This window comes from Neovison vison, chromosome 6 (assembly GCF_020171115.1).
Source record: "Neovison vison isolate M4711 chromosome 6, ASM_NN_V1, whole genome shotgun sequence".
Classification (NCBI taxonomy): Eukaryota; Metazoa; Chordata; class Mammalia; order Carnivora; family Mustelidae; genus Neogale; species Neogale vison.
Window position 1 is genome coordinate 13,112,733 of NC_058096.1, and position 18,256 is coordinate 13,130,988.

General features: G+C 48.0%; 1 protein-coding gene across 2 annotated transcripts in view; it reads left to right on the plus strand.

Moving 5' to 3' along the window:
- Window positions 1-679: 679 nt before the first annotated feature.
- TIAM1 (TIAM Rac1 associated GEF 1) overlaps window positions 680-18,256 on the plus strand; it is a 202,566-nt gene continuing 184,989 nt past the window's right edge. For both annotated transcript variants that reach the window (XM_044251032.1, XM_044251033.1), the window contains exon 1: window positions 680-890. The gene's annotated coding sequence lies outside the window, so the exon portion shown is untranslated. The remainder of the gene's footprint in view (window positions 891-18,256) is intronic.

Here is an 18,256-nt window from a genome sequence, read left to right on the forward strand (position 1 = left end):
GGGATGATTGTTGGATTGCTTTTGGGTGGACTTTGAAGTTAGCTGGTGTCCTTTACAATGCCTAGAAACTGTGCTATGAATATTACTCATGGGAACTCAAGTTTGTGGCAGCTATTTTCTAGGGGGGAGGAAGAGGGGGATATATTTCAGGGAGGAGTCTACTGATGCTCCAACTATATTGGTAATTTAAAAAAATTTTTTTTTTTTTGCTGCATAATGGATACTTGAGGGTTCACTGTCTGCTTTGCAAATATATTTTTGCACGTCCAAACTCTTTTTAGTAAGTTTTAAAGGAACCATAGCCAGTTAGAAGTTTGCTTTTTGTTTTTCTGCCCCCGCCTCCTTTTTAAGTAGATATTTAGGAATTAGGTTTCTACTGGCTCACCTGCCCACATTCCTGTCTGTGCAGAGGGGCCATCCTACAATTATTTAAGATTTCTAGCTTTTTAAATAAAAGCCTTCTTGCCCTGTGCTGCCACCAGTAAATAAAATAAAATAAAAAATAAAATAAAATAAAATAAACAATAAAATAAAATAAAATAAAATAGATAAAATGGTTCAGGCCTGTTAGGAATAAAATTTCCCCCAAGGTTGTGAGGAGCTCAGAGTCTGGAGGGACAGCCAGCCTGAGCTCTCGGTCTGGCAAACGCCGAGGGGGAGAATTAAATTGGGGAAGGAGGTGGAGAGGAGGGAGGCGACGGTGGGTGGGGAGGAGCGACAAACCCTCTCCAACACACCCAAATGACCAGATTCATCACAGCACGAAACTTCACAAGTTACGCCCACTCCCGCTGCCGGAGCCGGGGAAGGCGCTGCTTCCTCATTTCGGTGGCTGGAAGTTGGGAGACGTGCGGCGAGACCGGGAGGCATGTGCGCCCTGCGCAGCGCCGGTGAGCCTGAATTTCAAGCCCCTTCTTTCCGCCGCCGAAGGTCTTTGTGCTGGTGGTGAGGGCTCGCAGCCCGGGTGGCTGTGGCCCGGGGAGGCCGCTGGGGCCCCCGGCTCGGCGGCGGGGCGGCGGGGCAGCAGGGCGGGGGGACCCGTGCGCCCGGAGCCCCGCGCCCGGCAGGATGGGTGAGCGGCGGCTCCACGCTGTGCTGGGACACCCCGGGGGCGCCGCCCGTGGGCCTTCTGGCCCCAGGGTGAAGGGTTGGGGCTTTATGAGCCCTTCACCTTTCCCTTTCCCCCTTTGCCTTCCTAACCAGGGATCTTGAGGGGTAGGGCGGGAGGGAGGCTGCGGGATCAGGTCACTCACCAGAGGTGTCCCCGCTGTCCCCGCTGTCCGGCTGCGCGGTCCGTATCTCCTGAAAGGCTCGGGAGTCAGTATTTCCAAGGGAATGTTTTGAAGCCGGGGCTCGGGACAGCGCCTGGATGGGTGTGGGAACTCTGTGGGGAGCCATCAGAAGCCTTGCGTTTCTCATTAATGGGGTGTCTGTTCGGGGGATTTAGTTCAGCTCAAGACTTCCTAGTACTGAGGTGTTACTCGTGTATCTGGAACTTTTTTGAAAAGAGTACATTTTTCTGTGGCAGCTGCTTTATCTGCAGGTCGATTGCCTAAGTCAGATTTGGGTGCAGTGGGGAGAGGAAGTTTTGGGCGGAGGCTGGCACCCGGGATCATTGCAAGTGACGTTGAATATAGGTTCCCGCAAAGGATGAACTTGGCCGAAGGTAAAGGCAGACATTTTTTAGGTTTTATTTGAAGCCCCGTTTAGAACTTTGTATTATTCGCTCACTGCATGGGGATCTGATGGAGGCTTTTGGGCTAATTTACCTGTTTTACCTATTTTATATCCAATCAACAGGTTAGTATAGAGAAGTGGGAGCTGTATGTTTGAGTGTGTGTGTGTGTGTGTGTGTGTGCGTTTTTGAGTGTGTGTGTGTGCGTGTAATCCTCCCTATGAATTTTTAGAGAATTGTCTTATTTTTAGGACACCTTCGTGGAGGTAAAGAAATGGGCGGCTGTTACTATGTTCATAGAAAATCAGATTTCCTTTTCTCTCGGATCCGGGGTGGGTGCTGTTAGGAGGGTGAGCAGAGCTGGATTTTAGCACGATCCTGATAATCAGAATGGCACAGGGGACAGGGTGCTGTGGCCATAGTTTGACTTAGATTGCTTTCACCTTCCAGCTTTCCTAAAGTTAGTGAGACAGAAGTAAAACGAAATAAATGACTTTTAAGCCAAAGCAGACACGTCCCAGGGAAGAACAATAGGTTGCGTGGTCTAGGCTGTGACAATGGCCAGAGCCCTTTGTTCTAGCTTCTTGAGGATCCAGACAGAACAGGCCATGCAGATGTGAACTTGATGGCTCACCTGAAGTGCGTGGCCGGCTTCCCCCACCCCCAAGAAGTCTGTAGCAACTCACTCAACAGGAAAGACAACCAGACTGGATCTCGTGATGGTGCCGGTGAAGCTCACTAATAGACCCTTGCTTACAAGGAGTTTTATGGAACCATAATCCTTCGCCAGAGAGAGGAAGTATATTACTAATAAACGTATCTAGACTTGGTCATATGAGACTGTTTCATGCAGACATTAGAAATTGGATTAATTCCGCTATATGAATTAGGTAGGTGCAGGTAGGTGTGAGAGAATATTATAATTTTTGTCTCACTACTTTTTTCTAAAGGACTCCTTACTTTCCCATAAGTATCCTGGTTTGACCCTGATTTTTGTTTGTTTGTTTGTTTCTGAAGTTACAAATTTAATTTGTTTAACAGGAATAGGGCCATTTAAGATTATCTTGTTTTAGTATTTTTTTTAAATAGGAAGTTTCCTAGTTCATGTAAATTTGAAAATTTATTGGTATGAAGTTGTACAAAATATCCTTGTATAATATTTTAGAAGACTGTAGAAATGTAGAAATGTTTCCTTTTTCCTTCCTTTCTTTGGGTGGGGAGAGGCAGGGGAGAGAGAGAATCTTTTTTTTTTTTTTTCTTAAAATTTTATTTATTTATTTGACAGACAGAGATCACAAGTAGGCAGAGAGGCAGGCACAGGGGGAGAGAGAGAGAGAGGGAGAGAGAGAAAGGAGGAAGCAGGCTCCCTGCTAAGCAGAGAGCCTGATGCAGGGCTCGATCTCAGGACCCTGGGATCATGACCCGAACTGAAGGCAGGGGCTTTAACCCACTGAGCAACCCAAGCGCCCCTTGGGAGAGAGAGAATCTTAAGCAGGTTCCACACCCAGCATGGGTCTCCATCTCAGGACCCTAAGATCAAGACCTGAGCCCAGATCAGGAGTCAGATGCTTAACTGAGTGAGCCACCCTCCTGAAACGTTTCCTTTTTCATTCCCAGCATTGGCTATTTGTGCTTTTCTTGTTCTTGATCAGTCTTGCTAATGTATTAACAATTTTATTGACATTTGAAAGAACCAACTTTGGTTTTTGTTTGTATTTTAAATGAAACAAAAACAGTGCCTCTTTTCTTAAGTTTACACACATTTATAAAGTCCTGTGCTGTGGAACACTGTCAAAAAAGATTTTAAGAGCCTTTAAAACTAAGTAACCGAGTCTCCTAGCTGTAGGGAGACAGACATTATGAATTTATTTTCTGTGTCTTGGAAATCATGTTTCTTGGTTTTATTAAACATACCTTGTGCTCTTCGAGTATCATACGCAGTGGATTGAATTGTTCTAAGGTGGGTTTGGAGGAGTCACTGGGGCACACCCTGTGAAATTGTTGTGGAAACATCCAGCTAGAATTTACATAAGATTTACTGGTAATTTCCTGTGAATTGTAGGTGCTTTAAACCGACTTGACAATACAGATTTATTTTGTACGAGGGTAGAGCAAATTTGTTGTAATGACTGAGGAAGAAAGTTGTGTTTTGGTTCATATTTAATGCATGAGTCTTGGCTTTTTAACGTTTTCTCAGAAGAATCTTTCTGAGTTTGTGACAGTATAAGAACAAGAATTTTAGAGTCAGAAAGAGCTGGGTCTGAATTCTTTTTGCCTTTTTTTCAGAATTTATTTAAGTAATCTCTGCATCCCAGATGGGGCTTGAACTCGTGCCCCTGAGATTGAGAGCCACACGCTTTACTGACTGAGCCAGCCAGGTGCCTCTGGATCTGAATTCTTGCTCTATCACTTGTAGCCCTAAAATTGCCTAACCCCTCTGAGCTTACATTTCCCCTCCTGTGAGTAAAAGTAATGAAAACTGCTTAGGGGGCTGTTTGTTTGCTGGTGCAATGTCTTACTTTTTTTTATTTTTTTTAAAGCTTTATTTATTATTTAGAGAGAGAGTGTGCGTGTGCATAAGAGCTGAGGGAGAATTGTCAAGCAGACTCCTTGTTGAGCTCTGAGCTCTGGGTTCGATCTTAAGACCTTGGGCTCCTGATCTGAGCTGAAATTGGGAGTCGGACTCTTAACTGACTGAGCCACCCAGACGCCCCTGTTGTGAGATTTCTGCCCGAGTATTCACGGCAGGCACCTGTCTTGTGAGTTGGAACAAAGCAGCACTTAATACACTGAAGGACATTGCTCTTTTCCCCACCCTGCCCTTTCTGGTTGTACTTCTGCTCTCATAAATTCTCTCAGTGCCTTCCTTCCAGAAATGGGAAAGGTTATTGCAACAGAGTAAGACAAAGACATTTCTCCCATCTGTTCTCTCTTCAGTATGGGCAGTTGGGTTAGTAGGGTCACTTTCCATATTTCCAGTATTTTCGTCGTCTTGTCCCAGTTGATCGGTGGTATCCTGGCTGTATTTTTTTCCACTCCCATTTTTACCTTAACCTTTCTGGGATTATTATTTTTTTTTCTTTCAGTTTATCTCACTTCCTTGAGGGTCTCACTGCTCTATTATTTCCTTCCTTCCTTCCTTCCTTCCTTCCTTCCTTCCTCCCTCCCTCTGCTCCTCCCTCCCTCCTTACCCTCTCCCTTCCTTTCTAGCAATGAAATGAGTACGCAGCTCAAAACTTGGCAGAGACTGGGATGTAACTTAGTGGGGTTGTTTCTGTGAAGGCAGCGCTTGTTCGATCTAGTTACTCCAGAATTCTCATGACTCTACAAAAGATGCTCAACATTCCTAGCCATCAGGGAAAAGCAGATCAAAACGACAACGAGACACCACCATCTCACTACCCAAAAGACAAGAAATAGCAAGTGTTAGGCCGAGGAGAAAAGGGAAGCCCCGTGCAGGGTTGGTGGGAATGTCAACCGGGAAACAGACGGTGCTAATCAGAACCGTGTCTGTTTTCTATGGCTGTTGCATTTTCTGAGAATGTTTCTGTAGCGCCCAAAGTTCCTCTGTCCTTTGGGGGAAGTGTGGATGGCTGAAGGAGGTGTGGATGGTTGAAAGGAAGTGTGGATGGTTGAAGGCTACGGCTGACCTCATAATCAAGAAGGGAAATGAGAGACGTGGGGCAGAGCGGGTTGACTGGGTACTATGCCAGGACTGTGGCATTATTGAAGTCATGCAACTTTAAGCTCTTCATTCTCCCTGGGGTCTGTCAATTGAAAAAAGGTCCTGGGCTATATATGGCCTCATTAGTGAATGTTTCTTTAGGTGTCTAGTTGTGTAAGGGGCAGAATGGGCGAGGGGAAGGGGTTGTCCTCCGGGGAAGGCTTGGCACTGCTCTGCCCAAGGGGTGGGTCTTGGTTTCCATTTTGTGTAGTGAATCGGCCTCAGCTGGGAAGTGATTTTCGAAGACGGACAGGTTGACTACCTGTGGTCTGGCCCGTCCGCTCTGACCCGGTGTGCTGAGTAACTGTGCTGCTGTTTGTCCTGGTTGGGGCTTTTATGAGTGGGGAACAAGGAGGTGTATAGTCTTTGTTAAGTGTTTTGCAATGGCACGCCTCCGGTTTATTTTGATTCTGTTGCTTGAAAACAAGTATTGGCCTGGCCTTCATTGGTAAAACTTGGGGGAGGGGGTGGAGAGATCGTGAATTTTGGAAAGTTTTACATGTTTAAGGGCTTGGGGGGGGTTGCAACGGAGGGGTGGTGTTCCTTGTAGTGAAGCACGTGATCCGTTAGAATTGTAGGCTCCATTGTTTGAGATTTCTGACTTGTGTAAATTCAGAGATTCTTGTGGGCAGGAATAACCATGGCCCAAGTGGTTTCTACAAAGTTGTGGTTGAATAAGGACCTGGTAAATACTTTTCTGATTATTGACATACGAATACTAAATAGTGATTTACCGAGTGTCTGTAACACCCAATTCTTCTCCTGTGTTATCTCGTTAATGTTTCAGAGGACAATCCTGCAGCCTCTAGAATTATATAAAAAAATGAGTACAAAACCCATTATTTTCCTATGTCTGCTCGTGTAGGTAGAACCGGTGTAGACTGAGTGAGGCCCACCTTTCTAGACCTGAAAGCCAGGAGGAGAGGAGGGTCGGTACATGGGGTGTGAAACTCTGAATCCTATCTCTTCCTGGGACGTGAGTAGCCCTTCTGGATGGCCCATTTGGAGATCTTGAAAGAAGCTTCTTCCGTGTGGGATGGGGTAAGGGGGCATTCTCACAGGGTTTGAAAGGAGGACTCAAACTTTTAAAGACCTTCCTCCCCTTGGGACTCTGCTCAAATCCTCCTGTCCAGGGACAACAGGAGGTTCATTATATGTGACTGCTGTTTTCATGGAAACAGCGTTTGCTGATTTGCTCCATTCACAGTTTGAGGCTTTGAAATTGGTTTCCTGGGAACCTTCGGAGGTGTCAGGTCCCGTTGTTGGGTCATTCCATGGACAAGCCAGTCCTTCGGGCTTGACAAAGAGGGTGTAGTGGTGTATTTCCCACAGCAGGGTCACCATGGGTGGGTCTGCCCCTTTGTAAGTGACCACTGATTTGCCTTGATACCTTATGCCTTGACTCAGGAGGAAAAAGATTCCCTTTACACTCTTCTCAGATCACATTATTTCAGACACTTCGCGGGATAATGAGCCTCTTACCTTTGTCTTCCTGGAATCTCTTTTGTCTGCCTTTATGATACCCGAAAAGGAGAAGAAGGTATTGTTTTGGACTGCAGTAGGGGAAACTTGGTATCAGAATGGGCTTTTTCTAGGGCTATTCAATGTGAGATCATGTTACTTTTTAAAAAAGATTTTATTTTATTTTAATTTTATTTGTTTATTTGACAGAGAGAGAGGGGGATCACAAGTAGGCAGAGAGGCAGGCAGAGAGAGAGAGGGAAGCAGGCTCCTTGCTGAGCAGAGAGCCCGACGTGGGGTTCGATCCCAGGACCCTGAGATCATGACCTGAGTCGAAGGCAGAGGCTTATCCCACTGAGCCACCCAGGTGTCCCCGTTTTTTTTAAGATTTTAAAATCTTAAAATCTTAGAGCGAGAGAGAGAGAGAGCAGGACTGGGGGGAAAGTCGGAAGCAGGCTCCCCGCTGAGCTGGAAGAAGACACGGAACTTGATTCCGGGACCCAGGGATCACGACCTGAGCTGAAGGCAGATGCTTAACCGACTGAGCTACCCGGGCGCACCGAGATCGTGTTATTTTCAGCAGGCAGGGCGAACCTTTGCCTCATCGGGGAAGTGGGTTTGGGTATCGGGGAGTAAGTACCGTGTGGAGGGCTCGCTCAGATTGATACGTTCAGATTGGTGCCTTCATGGCACCACAGGCAAGGAGCTTCCCACTGAAAGGAACAAGCCGCAAACATGCCACAGGTCAGGCATTCAGGGCAAAGAAATAACGCTACCCCCTGGCGTGGCTGAGTCCCAGGAGGGGTTGTGTGTGCTTTGGTTTCCCTTCTGCCAGGTGGGCAGAGCGGCATGTCCCCCCTCCTTTACTTCCTGGGGAGGACAACCACTTAGACCAACGGGGCCTTTATAACTCTACAGACTTGGAGTGATTCTTCCTGGATATGTCTTCCGCCCATGAACAAACCCACCCGAGCCTTCTTAGTTAGAGAGCGCGCCGCCCTGTTTTCATCCTTTACTAGGGTTTGGGAGGAGGCCGGCCCCTCCCGAATTTGAACAAAATAGGCGACCGCTGACCTGATGGGGAGGAGAAATCACAGATGTTTCCTGATGCACCATTCCTCCTCCAGTTGTTGTTTACTTTTGATTTTACTGTACTAAGAGCACTTCGCCTGAGACCCTCCCTCTTGTCAGATCTTTAAATGCGCAACACGGTGTGAGTTGCTGTAGGTACAGTATCTTAACAGTGGCTCTCCAGAACACAGTCATCTGGCATGACTGAAATGATGTCCCCAGTGATGAGCAGCTTCCGCTTCCCTCCCCGCAGCTCCTGGCAAGCCCTGCTCTGCTCCCATTGAAGTTAGATGGTTTTAGATTCCTCATGTAAGTGGAATCCTGTGGCATTGGTCTTTCTGTGACTTTCTTTTTCTTTCTTCTTCCTTTCTTTGTTTTTTTCTTTTTCTTTCTTTTCTTGATTTCATTTATTTTGACAGCACAAGTGAGGGAGAGAGCAGGGGAAGGGCAGAGGGAGAGGGAAAGGGAGAAGCAGGCTCCCCACTGAGCCGGGATCCTGGGACTCAACCCAGCACCCTGGGATCATGACCTGAGCCGAAGACAGATGCTTAACCAGCTGAGCTACCCAGGCCGCCCCGGTGACTGGCTTCTTTCGCGCAGCAGAATGTTCTCAGGGTTCATCATGTTGTTGCGAGATATCCCAGGGCTTCCTTCTTAAAGGCTAATACCATGTTGTGCATCTACACTGCATTTTTCCCCATTCATCTGGCACTGGACATGTCAGGCGGATTTTGCGTTTTGGCTGCTGAGTGCACAGGGTTGAGGAGGGTTGAGACCACCTGTTTGAGAGCGGCTTCCCTTTCTTTCCCATGCACGGGGCAGTGGGCTGGCTGGATCCTGTGGCGGTTCTGTTTGTCATTTTCCAGGCAGCGGCCATGCGGAGTTCCGGGGCTGCAGCGGCCGCGCTCCTGCATGCGGCCGCCCGCACCCCTGCGCCTCCCAGCCGGCGCTGCAGGCCCTGCTTTGCGGATCGTGCCGGGACTTGTGGGTCCCGTCTTACCTGTTGCTCCTGAACCAGACCAACAGCCTCTGACCCCCCTTTCTCAGCGGCAGCCTGGGTACCTCCCTGTCAGTATTTACATCTCCTGGTGTTAGCATAATCGGGTGATTTGCCTTCTTCAGGAGGCAAAAAATGATGGAAATGATAACAGTTCAATAAGGACAAAACCGCCCTGAGACCCTGGGAGCACAGGCTGGCCCCGCCCTTTGCTCCGCCCCCTGGAGCTCACCTTTCTTGCGCGTTTGCTCCCTTTCTCCTGCTTTCACTCCCGTGTACCTCCTGTGCTGGGCAGCTGCCCTCAGGGCCGGATCCCCGTGTCTCCCAAGGGACCCCTGTTCCTACAGGGCAGCCCTTAGCCAGGACTAACCACTGGGGGCGGGGCAGGGGGAAGGTGCATGTGCATGGATTTTAGGAAAATTCTGAGGTTTCCTCTCTCCTCTTTGGTGTTCTCCCCAAATTGGGTGTTCTCTATAAATGAATTCTCATCTGTGGCTTAAGTAACTTGTTTAAAGGAACAGAGTTAAAAAGTAGGGAGCTAGTGTTTGCACCCTGGTCTCCTGGCTCCAGGGTCTGTGTCCTCTGCCACGCCCACTTTTAAAAGATTTTATTTATTTATTTGACAGAGAGAGAGATCACAAGTAGGCAGAGAGGCAGGCAGAGAGAGAGGAAGGGAAGTAGGCCCCCTGCTGAACAGAGAGCCCGATGTGGGACTCAATCCCAGGACCCTGAGATCATGACTTGAGCGAAAGGCAGGGTCTTAACCCACTGAGCCACCCAGGCGCCCCTCCCCCACCCCTTTAAAAAAGATTTTATTTATTTGAGAGCCAGAGAGAGCCAGCATGAGCCAGGGGGAGGGGCAGAGGGAGAGGGAGAAGCAGGCTCTCCACTGAGCAGGGAGCTGGATGCTGCTTGATTCCAGGACCCAGGGATCATGACCTGAGCCCCCCCAGGTGACCCCAGGGTCTGTGCTCTTAACCAGAATGCTCCCTTGTGTTTCTCCGAGGCAGGGCTGCCTTTCCCTTCCATTTGTTTGCCTCAGGTGTGCGCTGTGCATTACACTGTCTTGGGGAGCTCTGGAATGACCCATGTAAGGAGGGACTGCCCGGCTGCCTGCAGGCTGTTCCCCCAGTCAGCCTTACTGGGTCCCTTTCTGGGCATTTGTCCCCCCTGTTTTCTCCACTAAGATGACGTCCTCCTATCCCTCCTTCAGTGTCAACTCCAGCCCACCTCCTCCTCACCTCCTTTCCAGTCTGTCCCAGACTACTGCCCTCCCCCCACCCCCCAGCACCAGTGACATTTGTCAGATGTTGTCTTGGACAGCGGTCTCCTCTTACCTCTGGTTTCAGTTACCCGCAGTTGAGGGTCAGCCGTGGTCCACAGGCAGATCCTCCTTCTGACGTATTGTCAGAAGGTCAGTAAGAAACCACGAGAGACTCTGGACCCTGGGAAAGAAACGGACTGTTACAGAAGGGACGGGGGTCGGGGAGATGGGGTAACCGGGTGATGGGCGTTACGGAGGGCACCTGTGGTGATGAACACTGGGTTTACATGCAGCTAATGAATCGTTGAACGCTACCCCCCAAACTAATGATGTACTGCTTGTTGGCTCACTGAATATAATAATAATAATAAGTAAATGAAAATAATGTCCCTTGTAGCCCAACACACGTCACAGTGCCCATGTCACGCCCCTCACTTCATCTCATGACGTCAGCATTTTATCGTCTACGGTCAGCACAAGCAGAAAGGTGAGACCACATTCAAATACCTTCTATTACAGTATAGCGTTATCGTTGTTCTGTTTTCTTATCAGTTGTTGTGAATCTCTTCTATGCCTACTTTATAAAGTAAACTTTATCATAGGTACATTTGTATAGGAAAAAACACAGTATAGGTAGGATTTGGGGCTGTCCGCGTTTCTGGCATCCACTGGGCGTCTTGGAACGTACCCCACGGATGAGGGGGTCTGCTGTACATCTTCTCTTTGCCCTCGTTTGATTGTAAATCCTGGGGAGCCATGACTGTGTGCCTCTAACCACGGGGTAAATGTTCAGTGACTTGATTCTTTGGAGATTAATCAAAACCTAGTCAGAGCTGTCCAAAGAAATGCCAAGGTTGTTTCCAGGTTCTGTGAATAAAGGGAAATAATGTGGTCGAAGAACAAAACTGAAAAAGAAAAATAAGGCAGGGGCAAATCTAGAAATTGTTAGCGTGTTTTGTGTGAGCCTTTGTGTGCATTTCACTCCACAGCTGTTCAAGTTGAATCACAGAGTGGATGTCTCATGACTTGGCTTCAAGCACAGTGGCTAGCCACCCCCCCCCACCCCAGCGGGGATTTTAAGCAGATTTATGTGATGAATAATGTGGGTTTTCTTCCAGTGCTTGAGATGTAGTTTGACAAGCTTTATGTGAAGAGTAGGTAAAATATGTCAAGTGTCTCCCCCCCCCCACCCCATTTGGAAGATAACAAAGATGTTCCCCAGCAGAGTCACTGTATTGAATTTTGCTGGTGGCTGGCTGCCTGTCCACGGTGACCTCCCTTCTTTGGCCAACTCAGACATACTTTGCCTCCTGGGTGTGCTCCCACCCTAAGGTCCAGGAAGGAGGGTTAATCCAGAACTGAAGATGCAGAGGGGAAGAGACCATGTACACTGTGTGCTTGGTGTTCTGCTAAGTGATCTTTAGCAGAGTACGTGACTGATCCCTGCTGCCAGCCACCCTGGGGTGTGCCATTCCCCCTCCAAGTCCAGTCGGTGGAACCCACATGACTTCACTAAAATCACACATTGCGCTGACCCTGGATTTGAGCTGTGTTTTATTTGACTTCCAAACCCACAGCTCTTCCGAGATGTGAACAGGTGTTTAGATGATGATTCTAGTGGTCATATTAACTCTAGAAATCTGAGACTTCTGGGTTCTTTTCTGACCTGTTCCTTTTCTATCTTAGCCGATTCCCCCTTAGCACTTAAGGGCTTCTGAATTTGTTAAAGTCAGTATTGCCTGAAGTGCCATATTTAGGTGGGACTTTTGGTGAGTAGGGAGTCCAATATTTGAAAAACTGCAAGATTAGGGATCTGACTTTATTTTTAGCTACCTATCCACACCTGCACACACACACATGCACATGCACACCTCTCCGCAGGTGAAACATATCCAGCCCATTCTTTGAACACTCTCAAGAATGCTAAGTAGTTTTAACCTTCTTTGTAAGAAGAAGGAGCCCCTTTAGCTGGACCGGGGACTTCTGGTCACTGTCTTGTTCTGTAGCACATATAGCCCGAGATGTTGGTGCCCACGTCGGATGCAGCAGGACACCCTGGGTCCTTTGCCTGTTCTGTCCTGCTCCTGCCCACATTGCATAAACATTGGCATGGCAGGGACAGATGGCCACTCGGGAGGCTCCTTTGATGTCACATTTGGTTGCCTGGGTAGGGGGTAGAGGCGGTTGCAGCCAGTCTCCGAGGGAAGAGGGAAGAGAGGCTGCCTGGGAAATGCCTCCTTGACAGTGGGTAAACAAAAGCTTAACTCCAGAAAGGCTGGGCACCCTGGTCCGTCCGCAGGCTGGGGCAGTGATGGAGCAGGTTGACATAAATGCGTTTAGCTTGGGACAAAGCCAATTGGCGCAGAGCAGAGTCTTTTCTCTCTGCTTCTAATTGATGCTTCCTGAAGTTCTGTTTTCTTATGAGAGAAGGTGGATGGTCTGGGATTGGGGGGTGCTGGGACGAAAGTGATGGGTTGCAGATAATTACTTTCAGAGCCGGAAAGAAAACTCATTCCAGGGGCGCCTGGGTGGCTCAGCTGGTTAAGCCGCTGCCTTCGGCTCAGGTCATGATCTCAGGGTTCTGGGATCGAGTCCCGCATCGGGCTCTCTGCTCAACAGGGAGCCTGCTTCCTCCTCTCTCTCTCTGCCTGCCTCTCTGCCTTCTTGTGATCTCTCTGTCAAATAAATGAATAAAATCTTTAAAAAAAAAAAAGAAAAAAAGAAAACTCATTCCAGAGGACTGGGTTCGCTTTGCTAGCGGCTGAGGAGAAAGTACCTGAAGTCCCGGTGATGCCGGCGCGAGCTGTGGGCGCCTTTATCCGTGGGACTCTTGGCTGGTCAGGCAGCGTCGTGCTGTGTAATGGGGAACTGAAGGCTTTGGAAATTTCGGGAAGAGTGGTAATGAAGAACACGCAGGCAGGGAGTGTGTGAGGCAGCTGAATGGTACCTGAAAGAAGAATCCAGAGTTGACAGTATGTGACCATCCAGTGGTTTTTTGGTGGTTTTAGCTTTACAGGGAACACCGGAGGTCGTTACAGTCGCCCTGCCTGCGAAGCCAGCATGGAGTTCAGTCACGGTGGAAAAGCCGAGAGCCACAAGGGTTGACGGAAAGCTTTTCCGATTAGCCTCCGGGTCATAATAACTGTTGCTCTTTGTTTTTCTAGTGCCTGTTCAGAAGTCCCGACAAACCAGAGTAAGGGAATCTCTTCACGTTAGCACAGTGACATGTAGTTTTTAGGCTTCACACTGTCCGCGAAGGGGGAGGACAGTTAGTTCATTGATTCGTTTATCCCAGAGCCATTCGTGGCCGGGGGGCCGGGCTCTGGGTATCATTGTCGGAGGTGTTCCGGGGGTGGGGGGGCTCAGTGAGGTGTGACCCACAGCTCGATCTCCCTCAGGGAGCTTACGGTGTAGAAGGGAAGAAGAGATGATGGGGGGGCTGGGGGGAAAGTTCACGGGCCACGGGAGCGCTATCGTCTAGAAGTTCGGTACATTTGAAGGGTCACGACGTGAGCCATTCAGCGGTGGGATGGTGGCGTGATCGGCAGAATTATTAATGATATTGCTAATTTCTCTTGCGTATTAAGAGCTGACACTCTGCCTAGCACGGTTTTAAAGGCTGAACCTGTATTAACCACACTTCATCCTCCAAGTAACCCAGTGAGCTGTATCAACCCCGTCTCCCAGCCGAGGAAGGGGAGGCAGAGAGAGGTAACCGTGATACAGCCCCTCACGGCCAAGTCCAGCCAGACACACCTGGGCAGGTGGCACTCCCGGCAACCCCTTGCTTCCGCGGTTCTGCCCATTTCTCATTCTCCTGTGTTGCTAGAACTGTCAGTGCATCTATAGTATTTCTTTCTTTTGAGGAAACCAGAGACAGGGGCGCCCGGGTGGCTCAGTGGGTTGAAAGTCCGACTCTTGGATTTCAGCTCAGGTCATGGTGTCCGGGCCCTGAGATGGAGCCCTGGGTTGGGCTCTGTGCTCAGTGGGGAGGCTGCTTGGGATTTTGTTTCTCCCTCGGCCCTTCCCCGTCCAATAAATAAATAAATCTAATTCTTTTTTTAAAAAGATTTTATTTGGGGGTGCCTGGGTGGCTTAGTTGTTAAGCGTCTGCCTTCGGTTCGGGTCATGGTCCCGGGGCCCTTGGATTGAGCCCTGCATCAGGCTCCCTGCTCAGCAGGAGGCCTGCTTCACCCTCCCCCACCTCCCCTGCTTGTGTTCCTTCTTTCATTGTGTGTCTCTCTGTCAAATAAACAAATAAAAATCTTTAAAAATAAATAAAAATAATTAAAAAATACTTTATTTATTTGAGACAGAATGAGAGTGAGAGAGAGAACAAACACAAGCAGGGGGAACAGCAGGGAGAAGGAGAAGCAGGCTCTCCAGCAGGGAACCTGATGCGGGGCTCAATCCTGGGATCCCGGGATCATGAGCGGAGCCGAAGGCAGACGCTTAATCAACTGAGCCACCCAGGCGCCCCTAAATAAATAAATCTTAAAAAAGAGAAAAAAAGAAAGAAATCAGGGGGCAAACATCCAATGTAGGTGTATTTCTGTTCCACTTCTTTTATCTTAATTTTTTAATTTTTAAATTATTATTATTTTTTAAAGGTTTTATTTATTTATTTGATAGAGAGATCACAAGTAGGCAGAAAGGCAGGCAGAGAGAGAGGAGGAAGCAGGCCCCCTGCTGAACAGAGAGCCCGATGCGGGGCTCGATCCTAGGACCCTGAGATCATGACCTGAGCCAAAGGCAGAGCCTTAACCCACTGAGCCACCCAGGTGCCCCGATCTTAATTCTTTTTAAGTTTTTAATTTTAATTTCTTAATTTTTCTTTTTTTAATTGAAACACAGGCGACACGCGGTGTTGCATGAGTCACACATGGGCGGTGTAGCACTTGGACAAGTCTACGTTCCGCCATGCGCGCAAGGGTGGCTCTTTTCTGGCTGGTCCATTTTTTCCAGCATTTGGAGAAACCTAGTCTGTGCTGATGCCTGCTGGGCCCTTTAGTCTTGTAAAGATCTAACCAACCTGACTCTTTCTTAGGTCCTTGGAGGGTGATTTTAATTATCATATAAATAACATGACTATGAGTGTGGGAGTTTTATCACTCAGTTCCTTGGTGGTGGTTTGAAGGTTTTTTTCTGGGTGGTTCCTGTGTCGATGTTGATACTGCAGGAAACTGTTGCTTGCCTCGGGCATAGCGATTTTTCTGTTTTGGTGAATGGTGTGTGTGTGTTTAAATTAGGTGAGGGAGGTCAGTAAGTGTAGTCATTTGTATTTAAGCAGAATGGTTATCATTAATTGCCAGTTGATGTTTATTTAATAAAATGGGAAGCAGAGATGAGCACCAGCCTGAAGTTTGGTGAACCCAGTGTTTCTGATGTGCTCTTCCTAACTCTTTCACGACAGGAGAGCTAGTTGTTGGGGCAACAAATGATGTGGTAGTCAGGGTCCTGGGGATGTCTGCATATCTCCTTCTATAGGGCAGTCAGAGCCCGTGATAGTCTTATGTATCAAGAGTCAACTTTTTTTTTTTTTTTAAGATTTTATTTATCTATTTGACAGAGATCACAAGTAGGCAGAGAGGCAGGCAGAGAGAGGTGGGGGGTGGAAAGCAGGCTCCCCACTGAGCAGAGAGCCCAATGCGGGGCTCGACCCCAGGACCCTGGAATCATGACCTGAGCCGAAGGCAGAGGCTTAACCCACTGAGCCACCCAGGTGCCCCTCAAGACTCACCTTTTAACTCCGTCTTGCTATACTATTTATTTAAATGTGTTTCTTTCAGCCCCAGATGCTGTGGGCTGCATTTTATATATTTGGTGTTCTACTTAAAATATTGTGTCACCCTCTGGTTGTGTTTTCTTTCCTCTCTTTTCTTTTTACTCCAGGGAGAGGGGGTTTCATGTAGGACGAAAATGGAAACCAAAGAAGAGACAGAATCTGGAAGTAATTTTCAGCAGCAGAGAAATTAAACAAAACGAGAAAACACCCCCATTTTGTTGCGAGTCGGGTAAAGGGAACATAGGAGCGTGTACTTGATTTTTTCTTGGTGATTGGATATGTTTTATGTGGGTGCCATTTTCTTTCGAGACTGTATAGTTAAAAGAAAGCAAAAAGCAGCGCTGAATGTTAAATATTTCCATCTTCTCCAGAGCACCTCAAGTTGGCATTTAAACTCAGATCGCCGGCCTCTTATTTCTGTAGCTTGAAATCGGATTGCAGTCCGGCAAGTGGGAGAACCTTAGTTCAGGTGACCCGGTCTGTTGATCCCTCTGGCTTTCTCCGGTTCTCTTTTTAACTCACAAATGGGAGTGGGTGGGAATGCCCGGGAATACTTCGAATGTGGTAAATACAGGATGTGGGAAATTCATCTGCGAAATGTCAGCCTGCAGTAGACATTGTGTAAATGTCTACATGTACAAATGGAAAATGGAAGGCCCTCTCAAATGCCTTGTGGTCTGTTTGGAGAATTTAAAGCTGGCGTGGCCCCGCCGGGGAGTCCCAGGCTGGAGTAGGATGGCAATGTGCGGTCTCTGACACTAGGAATGCATTTCGGTTTTAGAGATGTTGACAGTGAATTTTGATGTAAGCCGTCATTGAGAAAATGGTTTCTTCTAGTGTAGCGTATCATAAAACATGTTCTTGGATATCATTTTTATCACACTTTGCCTGAGAGGTGGCTGGTAGTTCCTTGAGCAGTTTTGGGCTGACCCCCTGCAGTCTGTTTGGATGTGGCGAGTTCCCCTTTTCCAATACATGGATCTGTCTGACTTCAGATACCTGCATTTCTTATTATACTTTTCGTTTAGTAATTCTAAGTGGATTTTGGCAGAATTGGTTGAACGGATGCTTACTTTCCTAATTAATTTCGATACCTATGCGGGGACCTCTATGAATTGTTGTTTTAAAATTTGTCATGATCTTGGCTGAAGACTTGGTTCAAAGTTTGAAACACATTTCCCAGGCAACAATTTGTTTCGCACCTGCCTTGGGCTGTGCTCAGGGAGAGGCTCGTGGAATTCAGGCCCGGAGATGGCTCTCAGCCACAGGCCGGGGTTCCCGTTGAGAAATATGGGCTCGGGGTCCTGGAATGGACAACAAAGTCCCACAGACAGGGTTCCTGAATAGGGACAAAAGAAAAAACTCAGAACACTTCCCATTTCCGAGTTTATAAATCTATTCGAAGGGCTTGGGAAAACCACAGTGTAGGGCATGGATGCATGTTGTATGAAATTAAGACCAGACCTCTTTGCCGATGTCATTTCTCAAAAAGGTTCTTGGAAAGGGGGACTTTCCGGAAGAATACAGAGCCAGTTTTGTCTTTATCTCCTGAAAGCTGTGCTTTCCATTTCTCTCTCTCTGTCATTTTGCTTCCTGAAAATGCTGGTGACGTGCACTGGACCCCACCCGCAGGTGTCTAAAGTGGCTTTCGTCATAAGTGCCCCAACCCGGAGGCACCCGAGATGCCCTTCAGCAGGTGAAGGGAGAAGGAAACAGTGGTTATCTGGATGATGGCGTGTTATCCACCGCTCAGAAGGAATGAGCTAGCAGGCCACGAGACCCATGGAGGAACTGAAGAGAGGTGATCTAAAAAGCACGCTTTCTGTGATTCAACACTGTGACATTCTGGAAAAGGCAAAACTATGGAGAAAGGAAGAAGTTCATAGTTGCCAGGAACTTGGCGGAGGGAGGCAGGCACGGATGGGATTAAAATCCTGATTTTCAGGGCAATGCGGCTCCTTTGTATGATCGTTATAATGGGGGATACATGTTCTTATACATTTGTGAAAACCTGCCCAAAGTACACTGCCAAGCGTGCCCCTTGATGCAGACTCTGGATTTAGGGGTGACAATGTGTCGATGCAGGTTCACCGCGGATAATAGAAGTACCGGCCTTCAGGGAGATGTCGATCATAGACGACGCTGTACGGGTCTGGGGACGGGACGCACTCGAGAACCCTATATTCTGCTCAGTTTTGCTTGTGAACCTTAAACTGCTCCCTCAGATAACATCTCTGTAGCAACATACAACCTGGAATTGAGGGAAATGGCTGTGAATT